Genomic DNA, 20,129 nt, shown 5'->3' with positions numbered 1-20,129 from the left:
GTAAATGAATGCCTGTCTAAGCCTAGCATTGTCCACCATTTGAAGTATAGTCACCATTCCAGTGGCACGATCCCTTGAGAGTCATGGAGAGATGCCCAGTGCACACTCAAATGCTCTTGCTTGGGCACTGGGAAGCATTTCCACATTTGTTTCTGGATGGATTCTTGCCTTCCAATTCCTTATGCCCTGCTGGGAGATGCTGGAGTCTGTGCTGGCTGCACAGGCACCCTGCCCCTCTGCAGAGGGAACAGAACAGGGCAGTTTTGTGGGCACAGGGTATGTACCCGAGTGCATGTCAATAGCTCTGTGTTGCTATGAAGTGCACACAACCACAGAAACACAGATGCTATAAGCAGGCAACTCTGTAAGATTGAATGGTGGTATATTTTAGCAATACTTCAAAAAGCAGAAAGTAGTTATAAAATTAAGAGAAACTGAAAACTAGAAAAACTGAAAGCAAGTGTGTACTGTCCTAATTGCACTTCTGAAGTGCTGTCATTGCATGCTGCTTAACAAAATACTTACTTGCTTGGAAATCACGTGTTAGGACTAGTTTAATGCTTTCAGTTTGTCAACAATCTTGCAGGACTGGAGGAGGCATGTGTGACCTTGTCGTTGTTTTGGTCAAAGCATATGTCATGCATGTGATGGTCCCTACACTTCCAGCTTTGCCATGTGGTTCCTAGGTATGTTAGGGCACCTGTGGTCCCCACTGCAGCTGGCAGCACCAGGATACTCCCAAATGGTGCAGGTGCCTCTGAAAATCCCCTCCCGTGCTTCCACTGCCTCCAGCTCCAATGCTGGGAAATGCATCCTGCCATATTTTTTTTTATAATACTGAATCATTTCCTTTGTGAGACCTCTTACAGGGACGGGTTTCTTTAAAGCTGACCTGTCCTCACCATCAAATCTCCCTCGTGCATCAGCAACTGAATTCTGTCTTAATGCCACCTTCTGCAGTACCTTTCACTGGTAGCGGAGTCTCTCCCTGCTCCCCAGGGCACCTAGGCTTGCGGTGCTTAGTGGACACAGGTCTTTCACATCTCTGCTGAGCCCCGCTGACAATTTTCCTTCCCCGCTCCCGTTCTCCCTCCCTGCTGCTGGGCTGCTGCAGGTGGGTGAAGCTTTTGCAGTTCAGCTGTTCGGGGACCGGGGCCGCTCTCTCCTCCTGCCCGTCCGCCCTTCCCATGCAGCCAAGCGGCCTAAGCCCCCCGGCTCGGCGGACGCCCCCTCACTGCGCGGCCCCGCTCCGCCCGCCCGGCTCCCCTCGCCCCATCCCGCCCGTCGAAGGCTGGCGGTGGGTGCCCCGGCCGGGCCGCGCCGCGCCCCTCGGAGAAGCCAAGCGGCCCCCGAGCATAAACGCCGGCCGGGCCGCCGCCGCCCCTCGGCCCGCCGGCTCTGCTTCCGGCAAGGCCAGCCCGGAACGCCCCGACGCGCTGCCGGGGCAGCAGGCTGGCTGCCGGCCGCCTGCCTCCGCGCTGCCCACGGCGGCTCTCGCGGCCGCCCGCACAAGGCCCGCGGCAGGCGGCAGCGGCCTGGCCCCGCGGGGCCGCCAGGGCAGGCGCCGGTGCGCAGGGGCCCGGCCGGCCGGAGGCGGCTCCGCCCCGGCGTGCGGCTCCCGGGAGCGCGGGGCCTTCGGCGGCGGCGAGGCCCACGCTGGGTCGCGCCTCCCAGCGTGGTCGTGGAAGGCGTCACCCGGCGCTGGGGCGCGGGTCGGAGGCTGTTCTGCTCCTGCAGAGTGCGGGTGTTAGTTCTGCTGACGGTGTGCTGTGCTGCTCCTGTCCCTGCCCGCGATGGCAGACCCGAGCAACAACGGGTTTTTGTTTTTGTGCGGCTGTAGTGGCTGCGCGGCCTTACGTGTTATTTACACCACTACAGGGCCCTTCATTTTGATGGGTTGTTGCTATTTTAAACCAACATAAAGTAGAGAAGATCTGGACTGCTTTCTCTTCCTCCACCAGATCTCCAGGTAATTACTGGTACTAGTACAATGTCCCTGTGTATCAATGCGACTTACTGGTATAAAATCAATTTAAAGAGCATTTTAAATTACGCAGTAGCTCTGTTTTTCTAGACGGTCTGCAGACATAAATTACTATGTTCTTGTGCATCTACTAAAAATGTACTTAACAGTCAAACTGAAGGCAGAGGGCAATGAGCCACATGTGAAATCCAGGCTCCTGTAGGTACCCGGGTAGCCAGCCTGCCCCGGCTATCCACCTCCCACTTCCCTGAGACCGCTGCTCTCCCTGGGAGCTGAAGGTGATGGCATGGCACAGCACTCCTGAAACTTAAAGCTTTTCAAGGACATGGTTGTTCCATAACAACATAGCACCATAGGTATATATGAATTATCAAAGGTCATTCTCAGGGTTTGTATTTTCTGTCCCCACTCATGCTTTCATGTGTCTTGTTATGCATGCCTGGCTTACAGACTTTTCTGGGAAGAGGTACGTCATTGTATGTAATGAATATTAAACATATTCACTTGTGTCAAGATTCAAGTGTTCTTCATCTATATGTTTTAGGTTTATCAGCGCATTTCAGGAAGTTTGTAGAAGTGCCTTGCAATTTATTCACTTGGGTTAGATTAGCTATTAGGAAGAAGTTCTTTACTGTGAGGGTGGTGAGGCACTGGAACAGGTTGCCCAGAGAAGCTGTGGATGCCCCACCCGTGGAAGTGTTCAAGGGAAGGCTGGATGGGGCTTTGAGCAGCCTGGTCTAGTGGAAGATGTCTCTGACCATGACTGGGGGGTTGGAGCTAGATGATCTTTAAAATCGCTTCCAACCCAACCCATTCTATGACTATGATATATTTTTAGTTCACTGTGCTGAAGTGATTAAAGGGTTTGCCTTTGAAAACTTACCTTGTCAATGCTAGCTGCATTATATAAACTTATTCTATGCACAGATGAACAGAGCTGGTAGTGTCCATATGATAATCATGTGCTTCTCCATAGAGTTAAATATTCTTTCCTGCACTAGTCCCTCAGTCAGTATTTAAAGAAGTATTAATTCAAGCATTGGCATTGAAAACCAGCTGGTATAGCAAACTTGACCTAAGGTTGTACCAGGCTAGGCAACATTTGTCTTACGTAACAGAGCAAAACAACATACATCCCAGAACACGCTTGTACAGAACAGGAGAAAACAGGAGAAAGAGAAGCACATCGGCCAAGCCTGGAGTTGTTCTGCATGCATGTGGACAGCTATGCTTGGTGCAAACTTCACCGCAAAGAATTCAGCTCAGAGTTCTCCTTTCTTCCATTAATGGTCAGAAATCACCATAACAAAAAAGACAGCTGTATCACATCCAGTCAAAGAACTGCCTTTAGAAAATCTTAGGTCCTACCAGCTCCAGCATATGAGGGAATGGGAAGTCTTCCTTGGTTTCTGCACTTCACAATGCACAGCATTGGAAATAATTTGGTAAGAAAGAGAAATAAAGAATACATGGTTTTAAAAAGAGCTTGAGGAGATAGCTGTACTGTTGGGTAAACATACAGGACTTTAAGGAAATGGATATTTAACTTCCTGAATGCATCAAAATTCCACTGACTTCAGCTAACAGCTACATTAAAAGCCAATTTTATACATTAAGCAAGTCAGCTGTATAAATTTATGGGTTATATATTCAGTTTAGAGCAACTTAGGACTTTACTTATTTTTCAGACTAGTTTGTGCACAGGAATAAGAGTTTCTCTATTCCTGTGTTCTCTTTGCTGCACATAAATATGGGACAATTGCATGTAGAAGGCATACTCATACATATTTTGTAGAGAGGACCAAAACCACCACATACAACATTTTAATCCCTGTCATGCGTTTTTTAGATATTTTATTTCCAAATACAACAATTTAGGTTTTCTAAATGCTGATCGTTTGCCTATCTCCATAACATAGGCCTTTATGCCTTGTGTTTAGTTGCTTTTATAATATTATCATCCTATACACTATTTATGTAATAAGTGAAAACTGTGGAAGGCACCATTTTTGCTCAGTAGCTTCTTGGTCACCATGGAAAGGTCAGAGAACTGACTGACTGTGTCATAGTGGGGACTGGCTGAAAGCTTGCTGGATGCATGAGAGAGAGGGGTAGAAAACGGATGGCAAAAGCAGCAGTGGATGGTGAATGATGTGCCAGTTCTGGTTGGCTTTGAGCTGCTCAGGTGGGGAATGTGGTAACTGTGAGCAAGAAATAGCTTGCTATTTGTTTCTACACTCTAAATTCTTAAAGGATCACACCAAATACTTACCTGGTTTGTGTATGCTGTTTTCTGGCAAATCATGCTGCCTGGCTGGTCACTCAGGCCAACATATATGCAGTGCAATTTGGAAACTGATGATCCAAATAGCTTCAAACCATTTGAAGATCTTCAGCACGTTTAATAGTTACATATAAAAAGCCTCTGAATGCTGGAGTCATGGTTCTGCAAAATAACAGGCTTCTCTTCTGCCTTTTATTTGAGGTAATGAGTGCCATTACAATCTAGTGTCATCTGTATGTGAGTCTGTCTATGCTCCTTTCATGAAACTTTGTTCCCCATGTTGACTGAAATTTTAGGGTCTGAAGAATTTCTGATGGAAAGGAATGACTTTTCCAAAGCAGATGCCTTGCTGAGTTTGTCTTCCTTGTTGGATAATTTCCAACTGAAAATGTTGTTGCTGTTCCCCAGAATAAGATGGGGAAGGTATATTTTTCCACATAGAATCAAAATCCTACCAGTGTAGACAAGACCATGCTTTGGAGGAGAGATTTGTTATGTGAAAACAAGGACACCCTTCATGTCAGGGATGCATCTCGTGAGGTCTCTTCTAATTTTTTTCCCAAGCTTAGCCATATGATAAGATTAGTTTGGCTGATGAATTTTTGAAAGAATTGTGGTGGCCAGGCTCTGTCCTGAAGCTTCAAGGTGTGATTCCTTGTTATGGGTGGAAGGCATGGCCAGAGCAGGGAGGGCTTCTTTCTGCATACTATAAATGGTCCCACTACTGATGTTGCCTTTGAGGAAGAGGAGAAAATTTCCTGATGGGGTAGGTGGAGTATGAGTCCTGGGAAAGGAGGAAGGCAGGAGACAGCAGAAGTGGGAGTGGCCTGTGGAGTACGTTGCTCTTAGTGGAAGGAAGCAGGTGTCAGAGGAGTTTGAGCTGAGGTTTGGCATGTGCCTGCACAAGGGCAGGTGCACACTCCCCATCTGGGGCCTGAAACTCAATACATGAGTCTTGATAAGACTGCTAGAAATTTTCCTATTAATTGTATTTTGCCCAAGAATCTGGTTTTGGACAGTGATGTATCTAAGATTATCAGCCTTCACTGGAAATGTCTTGATGATGTTAAGAACAATAATCTGAAGAGTGAAAGGTTGTTCCAGCAAAGTCTGGAGAGGTTTAGCTAGGAAATGTCATGCAGTGGTAGACTTTGTAAGTCTGTAACCTCTGTAATGCAGGTTTTTGAAATGTAATACATACCTAAACTGCCTTAAAAACACCTTCAGAGACTGCTGTGTAGGGTTCTTCACTTGAATGTTTGAAGGTAATGAAATGTCAGTGTATTTGGAATTCTCACCCAGCTTTATTTTAACTCTTTGTTTTATCTTTTCCCTGTTCTTTTCGCTGGGGGAAAAAGAATAATTTGCTCAAGTGATTGCCTGTGTCATACCTCAGATGCACAGGGCCTTGAATGTGCCTAACCTTAACAATAATGTTTCATAACTCTGGGGTACTCCACATTTTACTGAATGCCACACAAACCAACTGTTTCCTAAGGTGTTTTAAGATAATAGATTTTTTCCCTTTTTGTCTTCAACAGTAAATCCTGCAGCTGCACATGAAAGGCTGAGCCCCAGAGCTGAGCTGCAGCTGGGGCTCCCAGCTGGTCCAACTTTCCCTGTTCCTGTCTCAATGTCTTGGTGCTCTGGCACCAAGCAACTTCATATAGATGTTGGTGTCAGCCCAGCTGATGGTCAAAATTTTCTGCAGGCTTTTGAGAGCGAGAACGACTGCTTCACAGGACTCCCATTGGGAGTGGGATTACTTAGGAAAAAAGAAGAGGCATCAATGTACATGGATGGGCATCTGAAATTGAGCTGTATTTCTTCTGGATGGTCCATGGGTGATGAGAACGCCTGTGGATCCTCTGTACCAACATCTGGCAGGCTCTGCATGTGCTGCTGCTCCCACCTGAATGAGCATATTAGAGAGAAGTGTGTGTGCAATTAGGTGAGCTGAATGTGTGAGTCCTGAACCCTTGGCTACACTCAGGGAGCACATCAAGTTAAAAGAAGATAGGAAAGTGTTTGAAAATGAACAGGACCTGAGCCAGCAATCAATAACTGTCTGAAACATAAACCAACCATGAGCTCAGTCAGAATCAAGGTTCTTGGCTAATCTAATCTGTGTAACTAGTCTTGAAATACGTAAAAGGCTGCTGTAAAAAACAGGGGAACAGTCTGTCTTCCCTGTCCAGGACAGTGCAGCACTGGAATGATTTGCCTAGGGAGACTGTAGTGTCTTCATCACTGGAGGTTTTACAGAACAAGTTAGACAAACAGCAGTGAGGAACAGTGTATACGCATTTGGGACAGCATTGGGACAGAGGGAGGGAAAGCATCGCGGTGTGACCTCATCAGCACATTTCCACCACTGTTTTTCTCTGATACTATGATATTACTTTGCTCCTATTCTTGTTTGTCCTTCTCTTGCTACACTTCCAGATGTGCCTTGCTTTTGTGCAAGGTCTGCACAGCAGGCATATTTATGCTGAGAGGGACCTTTGCACTTTACTGCAATAATGGGAGTAAAATTTGGGAAGGTATCTAGTTCTAAACACCAAAACTCTCTTGAAATGTCGATGAGCTGTTTCAAATGATTTCTGGAATATACTGCATGTATTACACAACTTGTTCCTAAGTAAATTAATTCTGCCTCAAGTCAGCCTGCAGGGAAATCTTGAAGGGCATAGTCATTCTCAGTCTGTCCTAGTCTTGTCCTCTGGATCTTGTCTGGAGGAAAGCAAATGTGGGTGCTGTGCTACGAACACAGTATACAGATGTATGTGCATGTGCGTTTGAAGTTTCTATCCAGTGCACAGTGAAATGTCAGAGATCACATAGCAGCTGCCGTGCCTACCTGACACAGAAGTAGGATAGCCTTTTCCTGTTGCATGCAGTCTTCACTTTTTATTTGCAATATACTGTCAGCAGTATAGGACACATTGCAGTGTTATACCTGGGACAAGCTACAGAAGAGGTTCACAAAGTTCTTCAGGCTCACAAAGCAACCCCATTTATTGCAATCAGTGAGACTATTCACATGCTTATATTTACGCATATGCCTAAGTTTTTTGCTGGAGGTAGGCCTGGGTAAAAATAATTTTCCAATATTTTCAACCTGACAACAACTTGCATAAGCATCAATTTAATTAATAAAAATTAAGTGTGGAGCAAAGCAGCTTTGGTAGCACGTACTTCAGCAGTACTTATGTTGCAATTTTGGTATTGCAACAGGAGTTCTAGTTTGTTAAGATTGAGGGATCAATAACTAAATATACAGAAAAGTCAGCAGCTTAGTGGTTAAGGGGTTGTTGTAATGTGTCAAGCACTCCTGTTTTGGCCAAAACTGATCTTCTGAAACAGTATCTTCCAAAACATGCCAGTAACAGCCGCCTTCTTCTTCTGCAGTCTCAGAATAAAAGATAAAGTAGATCTGCAAAGAGTATTCTGATACATTGATCACACTTAGTCGTCTCTTGCTCTTGAAGAATAGTAAGCCCCTAAGCCTTGTACAGTCAAATATTTTCTTATTAGCTCTCCCAGTGCAAGATACTCAGTCAACACATGCATGAAAAGTCAGCAATTGTCCAGGATATTCTATATTCCGTTTTTAACTCCCCTGTAAATTAAAACATCATATACAAAACACTTGTGGAACTTCTTTGAAAATGGTTGTGGATGTTACTGAGATGAGGTTAGTATTGCAACATGTACCATAGTGCTAGTCCAAAGCCTGGGATAGATTAATTATTATGGGTTCAAAATTCTTCAGGTACAGTTAAGGAATTGTTGGGGCTGTATTTGTGTAAGTATGTGCAGAGCTATTTGTGCCTATATTTAAAGAAAAACATGCTGTGGATTACCTATATTTTGGGAATTTAAAGTGAATGAATATTTTTCTGAAATTATACGGCAACAGTAAGAGGAACACTTGGTAAGAGTTATCCAGGAGTTACACTTAGAAAAAAATAGGATGCAATACACATCACAGAAAAACACCTTGACATTTGGTAAATAAAATTGTAGCTATGTTTGATTGCATAGGTAGTCTGATTCCAATGCTTGTCTCAAATGGGGCTTGGACCCTGCTGCCACATAGCTCTGCTGGGGAGGCAGAGAGACAGCAAACCCCATTCCTTGCTTCCCTCATCTTCCTGCATAGCCTGAGCTCACCAGGCTCAGCACCACTTGGGCTGCACAGTGCTCCTGCAGAGTCCTGGCAGCCTTTCTAGGGGCTATGCTGCAGCATGTGAACCTCACCGTGTGCCCAAGGGCTACCAAAACAACCCGTGCCTGGGCTGTCCTCCCTCCTTATGGTGGCTGCTTGACTATCAGTCAGGTGTAGTGCCCATTGACAGCAGTGGGAAGGCTGTTCGACTTCAGTGCTAGGGTTGATCTAGGAAACAGCTTGAGCTGAATGAAATGCAAAAGTGAGGAAAGGGTGGAATTGGTAAAAAATGAATTAATTTTAAAATTACCTCCAATAAAAGCTAATATAATGCTCTTAGAACCCCATCAAGCCTAGCAGGTGTGTTTTGGACTTTAATGTAGGGCGCGGTTGCACTGATACTTGGATTGGCAGTGTGAAGAGACAGCTGTGTCTCATGCCTAGTGCAGTAGAGTTCAGATTCTGGAAATTTCTTATTTTTGCCTGACAAATTCCTGCACAGGTATTTAAAAGATCTTTTTCTGAGTATTAAGAACAATGTTGTAGCTATGTTAATGTTTCCTCCTGTAACTATTCCCCCTTTGGAGCCTCTTCCAGCTCTCAGGGCAGTGCAACTTTATACCTCCTGCTCAGACCAGCTGTGCTTGAGAACAGGGCTGCATGGGTGCTCCATGCTGGAGCCACCTGGAGAACCACAACTTCATGTAATTCACCTTTTTCCACCCCACAACCTATGACCTTACCTTATATTTTTCCAATATTCAGATGTTGCCAGTCTGCTTTAAATACACCTAAGAGACTAGTTTAATATCCTGGAGCAAGGACGAAGAACACTAAATCCTTTTTAGCAACTGGTTCGGCTTTAATCAGGTTCAAGAGTTCCCTTCCCCTGGCTATAGTGCTTCTGTTCCTGCTGCTGAGCTCTGTGATGGGGATGGACTCTTTCACGTGCAGCGTTCCCCTGTTGTTTCCTGCTCGCCCAGCTGAGGGGCTGAGCAATAATTAGGTTGAAAGGCCTTTTCTCTTCTTTGCGCACTACATTTCCCATGGCCTCCTTAAAAGTATCTGCTGTTGTTTTTGTCTGCTAAACATGTTCCTCTGGTATCATCTTGAAGTGCTAAGTAGAGAATACTCCTTGCTTGGCCTACATAGAATCACAGAATCATAGAGTCATTTAGGTTTGAAAAGATCTTTAACATCATCAAGTCCAACTGTTAACCCAGGACTGCCAAGTCCACCACTTAACCCTGTCCCTAAGCACCACATCTATGCATTTTTTAACCACCTCGAGGGATGGTGATTCCACCATGTCCCTGGGGCAGCCTGTTCCAATGCTTGACCACCCTTTCAGTGAAGAAATTTTTCCTAATATCCAATCTAAACCTCCCCTGATGCAACTTGAGGCCATTTCCTCTTGTCCCATCACTTTTTACTTGGCAGAAGAGACCGACCCCAACCTGCCCACAGGCTCCTGTCAGGTAGCTGCAGAGAGCAGTAAGGTCCCCCCTGAGCCTTCTCCAAACTAAACAACCTCAGTTCCCTCAGCTGCGCCTGGTAAGACTTGTGCTCCAGACCCTTCACCAGCTTCATTGTCCTTCTCTGGACACGCTCCATCACCTCCATGCCTGTCTTAAAGTGGAGGGCTCAAAACTGGACACAGTATTTGAAGTGTGGCCTCACCAGTGCTGAGTACAGGGGGACAATCACTTCCCTCATCCTGCTGGCCACTGTTTTGGCCAGGATGCTATTGGCCTTCTTGCCACCTGGGCACACTGCTGGCTCATGTTCATGAGAAGGAAGTCATGACCAGCCATGGCAGATGTCATGCAATGATTTTTGGAATGGAGTTTTCCCTTCCCTCTGGTGACTGTAAGGTGAAATGACTCCTGCAGTGTAGAGCTGTGAGCCATCTCTGTGGGGTGGGCTTGCTCTGGCAGGGGGACCAGTCCTAGTAGAAACATGATGATTGAAATTCCTGATGGAGACTCCTACACAGTGGCATCCTCTTCCTTGGAAATATGGTGAGGCAAAAGTAACCTTGTTCAAAGACAAGTGCTCAGCTCTAAGTCAAAAGACAAATCGAGAAGCTGAGGGCCAGGAAAAGTCATATTAGATGACTCGTTGTGGGAGGATGGACCCTTTATCTAGATGACTCAGTCCCTGAAGCGCTGGAAGACCTAGGGCTAGTTTCATCCAGATGTCTGTGGAACAGGAGTCATGATGGTGATGGTACACTGATGACATCTGCCAGTTTGGAAGTGTAGCTCCTGCAGAGGTACCCAACTGACGCGTCACTCATGGTCTACTATGTCAGAGCTGGGTATGCCTTTTCCTTCTGCCCTCATGCTGACTCCCCTTTAAAATTATCCTTGCTCCTCCACACACTTCTTCCTGTATAAAATGACTCACATTTTTGTCTCTTGTTTTAGACAAGGCCAGCTTAAGCAGTGGAGAGCAGCAGGCTTAGCTAACTGCCTGTGAAAAGTTGTCTTTGATGCCACGGCCATAGAGGAAATTTCTGGATATTTCTATGAACTTTATGTGTTCATTTGTGGATTTTATGACCAGCTGTTTGTTAGGAATGGTGAGGCTGTGTGCTTAGACACACCAATCCCCTGCAAGGGAGCACAGCGCCCCATCTTGCGTTTCTGCTGGTGACAATGCCAGCTTTAACCAGGGCTTGCAGGCATCAGCAGTCCTGGCAAATGAGGGACATCCGCAGTGCAGAAAGGCTTATCGTGGGGTACAGCTGTGTCATCATGAAGCTGGAATGTACAGTATACACTTTCCATGAGCATAGCTCTGAGCACAGAAATGTGTATACCATCAATGGCAGCTGCCTCTCTATGGAGTGGTTCAGCTGTTGTGATAGCTGATGAGCTAAATTTAAGGTTTGCACATGCTTGATTCTATTTAATACCTACAAAGGGGAGTTTGGAGTTTACAGGGGGAAAAAAGCCCCAGCTTTGGGATCTACATATATGCAGAATTTAAAAATATTTTTTCCTCCTTTATGTTTATACTTAGCTGGACCTGAAGTCACACTTTTTTAAAAGTAAAAATCCTGGTGTATTGTGTATTATAATATATATACAATATACCGTGTGACTGAAAATAAAACTGCAATTTTTGCACAATACTATTAGTAGTATTTGCCTCAGAATTCTTTGCCTTAATGTCAGATATAATGTCATAATTACATTTTTCAAGACGTACAAAATTGCAATGGAGCAGATTCAATCTTGTTGAAAGTTAAGGCATTGCATACAGAAGTTTTCACTAGATTTAATTCCTTTATTATTTCCTAAGAGTATAAAAAAATGTTAGGACCACATCTTTGGAAAGATATTCAAAGCATCAGAAGCATATGCTAAATGTGGTTTGTTAATCATTCAGGGAATTGAGATATGGCATATAAGAAACATGCTTTTATCTTGAATCTGTGCCAAAAAGCCTTCTTCAAATTCTTCTCCTGCTCTGGCAAAGCATAGCAAATCATGCCACCGCAGACATTTCAGGAGTATTTGAGTACTAGCAACAAAACGAGAGGACTTGAAGAAACTTAAAGGCACAGTACCAATATTATTTTATACATTACAATCTCCTTAGTCAAATATATGACAAACGTGATGCTACTGCTTGTCATTAAGATACACCTGGGAATTAGTAATGCAATAAAGTCATCTTTTATACTAAAATTAAAGTCATGTTGCCATGTTTTCATGCTACTCTGTATAGTGTTACGGGAAGTGACATTCCCCTCCATGTGTCTGAGAGTGAGTTCATTTGGTTAAGCTGATAGATTCCAGGAGTCTTTTCATGCAGAGGTAAACTTTCAATTATCACCTATACTTAAGTCTCATGAGATGTAAAGTCCAAAAAATGAGGAAGTGAAACTGCCCAATTTGACAGATCAAGCAAGAAAAAATCTCAGTACTCATAAACTACATTTCCAAGGGGGGAGCATTTACTCCCAAAAGCTAAAAGAGGGAAGGATACAGAGAGGCAGACATAACTGTCCAGTCTTTCATGAAAAGAAATGTTTGCAGCTAAACCCTGCCCTGGAGTTACAGTAAACAAGCAATGATAAGGATGGTGCCATGCTGACTAGCCAGTGTACTGGAACAGGCGTTGTATATCAACAGCCTGGCAGTGTCAAAGCCAAGTTAGAGTAGCAGGAATTTAGCACTTCACAAACTCGTGACCCCAAAAAAGGCCATGGTGTGTGTCAGGAGTGTGTCACGATGGATTCTGAGCAAGGAGGGGGAGGAGACTGCCTCTGGTGTGCACAGGGACCATTCTCTGCTTGGTGTGAGAGAGAATATTTGTGTGGTGGTAACATCTGACCAATTCATAGGCCTTTTATTTTTTAAGCTGAGTGACCAGATGTCTTCTTCTTTCATCTGGTTTGGAGAGACTTAAGATGAGCTTTTATTTCAGTGCTTGGAAAATCTCGTGTACATGTTTATCTGATACAGATGACAATCTTGGGTTTGCTGTAAGTAGAGGTCTGCATTGTTTTCTGCCTTGTACAAACTGACTGCCCTCCCAGCGTAATTGCTTAGCACTCTGCAGAGCAATTTACTCCTTAACACAACTTATAAGTCATAGTAATATTCTCATTAATGTGCAGGGGAGTTCCTTGTGAACCTAGTATGAGTGAAGCTGAGATGGTAGCTGAATTCATTAATATAGCTGTGGCTCTGCATATTACACTCTATTTCTGAAAGTGAGGCATTTTTAGGACATTTCACCTAGTTACCAAGTTTACCTGCGCTGACATCTAGGTTATTTTAATTACTTAGATGTATTACAATTGCAGTTGAAAGAGAAAGGGAGATTTTACAAATGTTTGATGGCTGGTGGGTACTTGACAACTATCTGTAGGGTATCAGGGCCCAGTGTGAAGATTCGAAAGGGCTCTTGTCAGTCATGTATTACTAATGCTTTTGTAACCATCATAGGTAAATTATTTATGACAGGCAAGTGTGAGTGGCAGAAGAGGTGTGTGCCAGCTATTATCAGCTACACTAAGCCCAAACTTTTCTTACTCCTACAAAACCTTTTTGCTTTTTAATATATTTTTTGCAGTCCCCAGTTTCATGCATTTGATTTTACTAATATTACACAGAATCTAAAAGTAGGTTAAATAATTTAAGTAATGCTAATATTGATGGTTAAATTGGTGGTAGTATTGATGGAAACTTGCTGACAAGTTTTTCAGATTGGTCCTTTTCATGCATTTTGCTGTTTGAGATGATATGATAGTGTTGTGTTTGTCTTCAACAGTTAAAGACAAGGGTCATTAAAGATGGTCACTATCAACTAAAATTCAGCAGTTGGTGCCAGATAAATACTGATAGCAAAGTTTTCCTTTCCATTGCCTTTTTTGCTCCCTCCCTCTCCTCTAGCATGGTATTCCCACTTACCACTCACATTTTTCTCTTTCACAGTCTTCAGAATTGTACTGCATATACCAAACATTACAGATATGGAAAACCAAAGCATTAATCAGTCACATTAATTCATGCAATTTCTTGCATCTGTTATATGAGAAGATAAACAGGTCCCAGGACACAACTGAAAACTTTTCTGTAAGAGTTGTGCTGAAAATGCAAAGCAAGAACAACATGGCTAAGCATTTAACATCTGTGCCTCCAGACTACTGACTGCAGCATAACCTCATATTTGGTTCTGCTGTGTGTCTGGGTCAGCAAGTAAGGGTGCACACTTAGTACTCTTCTTGTGAAAGAGGATCTCAGTTCCTGGAAGGGGAGGGGGCACAGTGCTCTCAGTTAGTCCTCTGTGGTGTTTCTGAAAAGTGCCCACAAGCAGAGTATATTCCTCTGGGGCAGGCACTACCATCCCTAGCAGGGTTTCCCTCTGCAGCCCGCAGAAATACCAGAGCGCCACAGAATGAACTTCATTCTACCTTAAAGCTAAGCATCCAGGAGAGAAGGACAGAGAAAAGCAGGACTGAAATAACTGATGTCTAAAAAAGCCCACTGCAAACTTGCTGCCATGAAAATGTCAGGATTCAGAATTTTCATGGAGTCTTAATCCAAGCACTGCTCTGGTTCAGCAGAAACAGCAGTCCAGACTGTGCAGTTTGATTACTGTATTGCTAGGGTGAATGGCATTAAGCTGTATAACAAATATAGAATGGAGAAAGGGAGAAGGAGATGGAAAAAACAGGCAAATACATTGTAAAGCCCCTAGGAGACTTAAATCAGACAAGGTCTCTCACTGGAGTCAGTGTAAAACTCCTCGTCTAGAAGGCAGATGAATTGCAGAGAACAGGGAAGTACAAAAGAATTTCCTCCAGTTAAATGTAGCCAAATAAAATCAGTCCCACATTTTTCCTTTATATCTATAAAAGGCAGCTTTTCATATTGTCTCAGCAGGTTTTGAATTCCTAATGCCTTTTTGCTTAGTACTGCTGAGACTGGAATTCTTTTGCCCCAAAATGTGGAGTGTGTGGGACACTGCTGTTTGGTGAGGGCAACATTAACTCAGTTTTGTCCAAAAGAGGTTTACTGAATTTCCACTTTATTGCTTCAGTTGGGATGTGGAGCTTGACTAAGCAAACTCTTCACCTCATGTGACCTAGATAGGATGCGGATAGTCCTTGTATTGTCACCCATTGTCACCATTGTCACCATTTACCTGCTGTGAGAAAAACCTCACTATTTTGTTGTTCCCTGTGAATAAAAATTACTGTTATTTATCCTTATAACATGTCTGAAGTGACTCTTAATTCATATGGATGAGTTCTTTCTTTGGTTAGTGAAGTAAATTTGGCTTAAAATAGAAACACAACACCATTACCATGGTAAAACCCCAAAACAGCTTCATATAAAATCCAGTTTTATAGAAGGTTTTCAAACCAAAAGAAGGCTATGTTGTCAGCTGTGTAATTGCAAAAGCAAACTTGCTCTGTGCCTGAAACAAAACACCCCCCCAATTAAGCCAATTTCTGTAATATAAACAAAAATAACAAGACTGCTTTGAAGAGATTAATCCTTAGCAAGAGTTATGAGCATCCCTTATTGTTGGAGAGCCTAACACTGTAAAATCAGGGTTTGCTATTAGTTTTCCATAAATTTTCTACTGATTTTCTCACAGGTTTTGCATGTGTAATTTTTATAACTGTAAGAAGTGATTTGAAAGTGTTCTTTACAAACTGAAGGCTACTCTTCCTGAGATTTTTTTTCTGTAAAGCAGTGGAACAAATAGTAGCACAGGAATATCTACAACCCAACAAAGTCATAAATAATAGATAGCATGAAATTTTCAAAATTATGGGTTGCAATCAGGCTTGTGCACTTGTGAGAACTGATAGCCATGACAGACTTCAAGTACAGCTTTTGACAGTGTTTCATGGAATATCCCTAAGACAAGCTAGGGAGTTACGACCTGCACAGAACTGCAGGTAAGTGCAGAAGTGCTGGGCAATCATAAGCAAAATGGAGTATTTGGGGAGAGAAAATAATTGCTAAATGAAAGGAAGGATCAAATGGGATTTCAGAGATCTGTGCTGGCTCTGTTACTGCTAAGAGTTTCATGTATAGTTTTAATGACAGAATAAGGCCATTTGTTCAGTAGGTTTTCTGGGATTACAGTTGGGTAGTCCTGACAAGTATACTCTCTACTTACATATGCTGAATTTCAAGAAATATGTGGACTAATACAGGAATCTAATGGAAAGAAACATGAATCATCTAAAAATACGAAAATGAGAAAATGAATTACACGTTTGGATTAGTTTAGTCTGGAGAGGAAACTGATATTAAACTTCAAATGCATAAGGGATATTTAGGTTAAAAGAACAACTTTTAAGTGGAAGGTTAGACTATGAAGGATATGAAACTGCTGTCATTGTAGGTCTTAAAGGAACATGTCAGATAAGCACCACTCAGGAATAAAGTTGGTATATCTGGTGCTGCTTTAAGCAGAAGACTTCTGATGCTCCCTTTTTTGTGATTTTTTGACAATGATTTTTTTTAAACATTTTGATGAAAAGTGACCTTAGGGAAGGAAACTTTTATTTTTGTGTACTGTAGATATATTTACAATTTTGTTTGCAATAACTGGGACTTGACTCCAGACAAATTCATAGATTCATAGGTAGTATGTAATCAATGAAAGACTTCTACAAAAACATGATTTCCATTGCAGTTGGTGGTCTCTCCTGTATTATCAGGGCTGAAAAGCTGATGCATTCCTATCTCATGCAATGGTATGGCTGCCACTTTAATTTTTATGGCCTGTTCTGAAAGCTGCAGTTAAGCCATAGGACCTAACTAGGCATGAATCCTACTGGGCCGAGAGCCATGGCTTACGTGTTTGTGTAAGACAAAGGATGCAGGCAGGATGCCACAGCCAGCTAGAAGAGATTAGAGAGCATATGAGCTCCTGTGTGTGTGTCGGTTGTTTCAGGACCACGTGTACTATGCATGTATGTGAATAAAACTGTCCTGAACTGTTTTATGTTTAGTTTTCAAAGTGTGTCTTTGGGGGTCAAGATGGAACAAGAATTATTAGAAAGCATTGCTTCTGTTGTCCTTTTCACAAATCAACTATAAAATCCGGAGAAAACTGGACAGCAACTTTCTTTATACTTCTCAATTTTTCTTCTGAGTCCTTGTCATAACGTCCTGTGCTTAGCAGGTTGTAACGTGATGGAATGGCAAGATGTCAGCACTAGTCAAAATCAAAGAGCAGCGAGCTTGCAGCATCTGTTTGCATGGTTCAGATGATAGGCTCTGAACAAATCTTGACCTCACTGGAGTAATTTACAAATCTGTCCTTAATGAGGCCAAGTATTTATCCCTCTTAAGTGCAACTGCTGAAATATTTTATAAAGAACTTTCAGTTTAGGACACAAATACTGTGTCAACTTGCAGCAACTGAATTGCTACTTCTTGCTGCATGTATTATAAATGCATATATTCTTAAATAAAGAGAAGCTATATTACTGTCAAAAGTGACAGCATCAACAACAGGCATGGTCCTTGGCTGAAATAAACTGTTATGAATCTATTGATTTTCAAAGGATCAGCATCATTTTAGACTGCCTGGCTGAAAATGCTTATCAGTACTGTGTGGGTGCAAAAGGAATTGCTTGTGTCAAAATTTCAGCTGAAGTGGTCTTAATTGATTCACAAAGCCCTTCCTTCAGAAGGTAACAGTAACTGTAACTGATGACTCTGTCTTACTTTCTGCATGTACTTATCTGTATACACCTACAAAGGTCTATAGACACATCAGCCTGTGCACAGTACCCATCAGCAGCGTGACTGCTGCCAGCTGCAGAGTTGTGAAGTCTGTGCATCATGTCAGAATGATGTTCTAAAAATCACCGTATACTGATTTTAAACTTACTGTGGGCAGTGAGAAAAAAAATATGGTTAAGAAAACACACACACACACACACACACCCTGCCCCATCATTTGCCATCCTTATAATGTGTTTAATTTAGATTCTTAGAATGAGCAGCAAGGTGTAACTGTATAGAAGTATGCCAAGTATTAACAAGCTTCTTGATTTTTAGAGCCATCCACACTTTAATTAAGAACTCCTGAAAGGTCACTTTAAAGCTGTTTGTTGTCCCTAATGTCAATGATGGCCAACATATTTTGTCTTGATTCACTTTCTATCTTTTAAAAAGATTATTCTCTAGTCACAAGTAAAACAAACTTAGAGGTTTTTTTAAGTACATGACAAGTTTCAGTTTTAATGTCTATTAGTGTGGCTGACACAGCAGATGACTACATTTGATTTAAAATGCTTAAAACTCTCAATAAACATAGGACGTAAATGTACTGCATAAATAATGACAGGCTGTTTCTACTGAGTATTAACCAAGGTGTTAAAATAAAACATTTTCAAATGTTTAAATAACATTTGGAATGCAATATTTGAATAACACAAGCAGTTAAAGAGAACATGATCCTAACTTCACCTTTTCTTCTGTACTTTTTTTTTCACAGAGGCTGAAGCACACAGAAAGCACACACATAGCATTTGCACAGAGAATGGCACTGACTGCTCCATGACACATACGGCAGGGAAGCATCATCTGAGTGGCACTATCTACCCTTGGCCCAGGATACTCACCCAGGGGACAAATGAAGCGTCTTCGAGGCAGAGGACAGAAGTCCCCAGCTGGCTTTCAGGCTGACACAGTGCTGTCAAGCGCCCTCACAAAGCTGCGCCCCTCTTTTTCTTCCCAAATCTCTGCCATCCTTTATCCTGTCCCAGATGTCCTTTCACAGCTGCCCAGTCCCACCTGATTCATGTTTGTAATACTCTCAATTAAAAAATTAGTAATTAAAATGAAGCCCCCTTTGCCCATATTACTCCCAGCCTTTACACTGCTCCATCTGCCCATTCCCAGTCCCCTTCTTGTTTTTAAAAGAATCATTAGCATGTGATCTTGTCTCTGCCAGGATTCCCCAGTGCCATCTGCTCCCTTCCTAGATGATGAGTGCCACCCAGATCACTGTTTACCATACTCAAAAATCCAACACATTTTCTAAACATTGGTTTTGGAGGATGCTTTTGTGATTCTCTACTGAAGTCAACTGCTATCAGCCTCTTTCCACATTGTCAAGGCCATAGAAATGACATGGTCCTTAGATGGTCTGATGTATTCCCAGATCTATGGGGCCTTTGTGGCAACAGCATATCAGCGTCCCTCAGCCTATACAACCACATGCTGTGCTATCATTTGTTTAAGGCATTTAGCATCTCTTGCAATGACCACAGACTAAAGTAACACCTTCCCAAACTCAACATCCTCTTTCTGAAAAAGATTTGGGTCTTTCTTAATTCTTCCAACATAAGAATACTAAGTTCATGCTTGGAAGGGTTTACAAAACATACCTTTATTTTACATTCCCCCTTTTGGTCCTCCAAGGTATTTTGGTGCATGTTATGTTTGTAAGGAGGAGCAGTAAGCAGTGTAATACTGAAAAATTCATTCAGCAAAACAGCAGTAGTGTATCACCTCTGTTTATAAGAGAAAATATCTTGCAGGGAGAACTGTCCCAGACTCCTGACATTTGAGCCTGGAACCCAGGTGGGTGACCTGCAATACTCCTGTTGCTTTTCACTACAGGCCCTTCCCTTGAGTGAAATGGGACCTGCTGTAATTTTCCATGCCCACCTACCTTCCCAGGAATGATCTGGTGCCTCTCTTCAGTAACTTGGACTTTAAAAAATGCCTGTGCATAACATTGAGATACAAGTTATTTATGCCTTAATATCTTCACAACACAACAGTGGCTGAATGTCCTCCCGTGAAGCCCACCACAGGCTCCCTGCTCCATACAGGGCTGCACTAGCGTCACCTTAGATAACAATTGGATCAGAGAGTAAAGATCCAACAGCAGTGTAAACCTGTTTCTCCAGGGTTATACAGCCATACGGTTACGATGGGGGCAATGGCTTTCATTACTGAGCATCACAGAGTTTGCTCCTTTAAGATCCAGCTCTGCAGTACTGGAGGAAGGCTTTTCTCCAAAGCATGTAAAATGGACTACTGAATTTGAGACCAACCAGTACAAACATCTACAAAGACTTAAAGAAACAGTAACGAACTAAGTTTTACTTTCATTTTTGTAGGACTCATTGCTGACTGTGGAAACCTGTCACTGCGGATGTGGAGGGTCTTTAGACTTAAAAA

At 42.8% G+C, this 20,129-nt stretch overlaps 1 long non-coding RNA gene across 1 annotated transcript; it reads left to right on the top strand.

The window, feature by feature from the left end:
* Nucleotides 1-1,650: 1,650 nt before the first annotated feature.
* Nucleotides 1,651-18,798, top strand: LOC119141617. Its single transcript, XR_005101992.1, has 2 exons — nt 1,651-1,969; nt 18,433-18,798. It is a non-coding gene; the product is annotated as an uncharacterized LOC119141617 (long non-coding RNA).
* Nucleotides 18,799-20,129: the final 1,331 nt, after the last annotated feature.

Source organism: Falco rusticolus, chromosome Z (genome assembly GCF_015220075.1).
Source record: "Falco rusticolus isolate bFalRus1 chromosome Z, bFalRus1.pri, whole genome shotgun sequence".
Taxonomy (NCBI): Eukaryota; Metazoa; Chordata; class Aves; order Falconiformes; family Falconidae; genus Falco; species Falco rusticolus.
The sequence above is the reverse complement of the archived record's forward strand: the minus strand, read 5'-3'. Positions and strand labels throughout refer to the sequence as shown.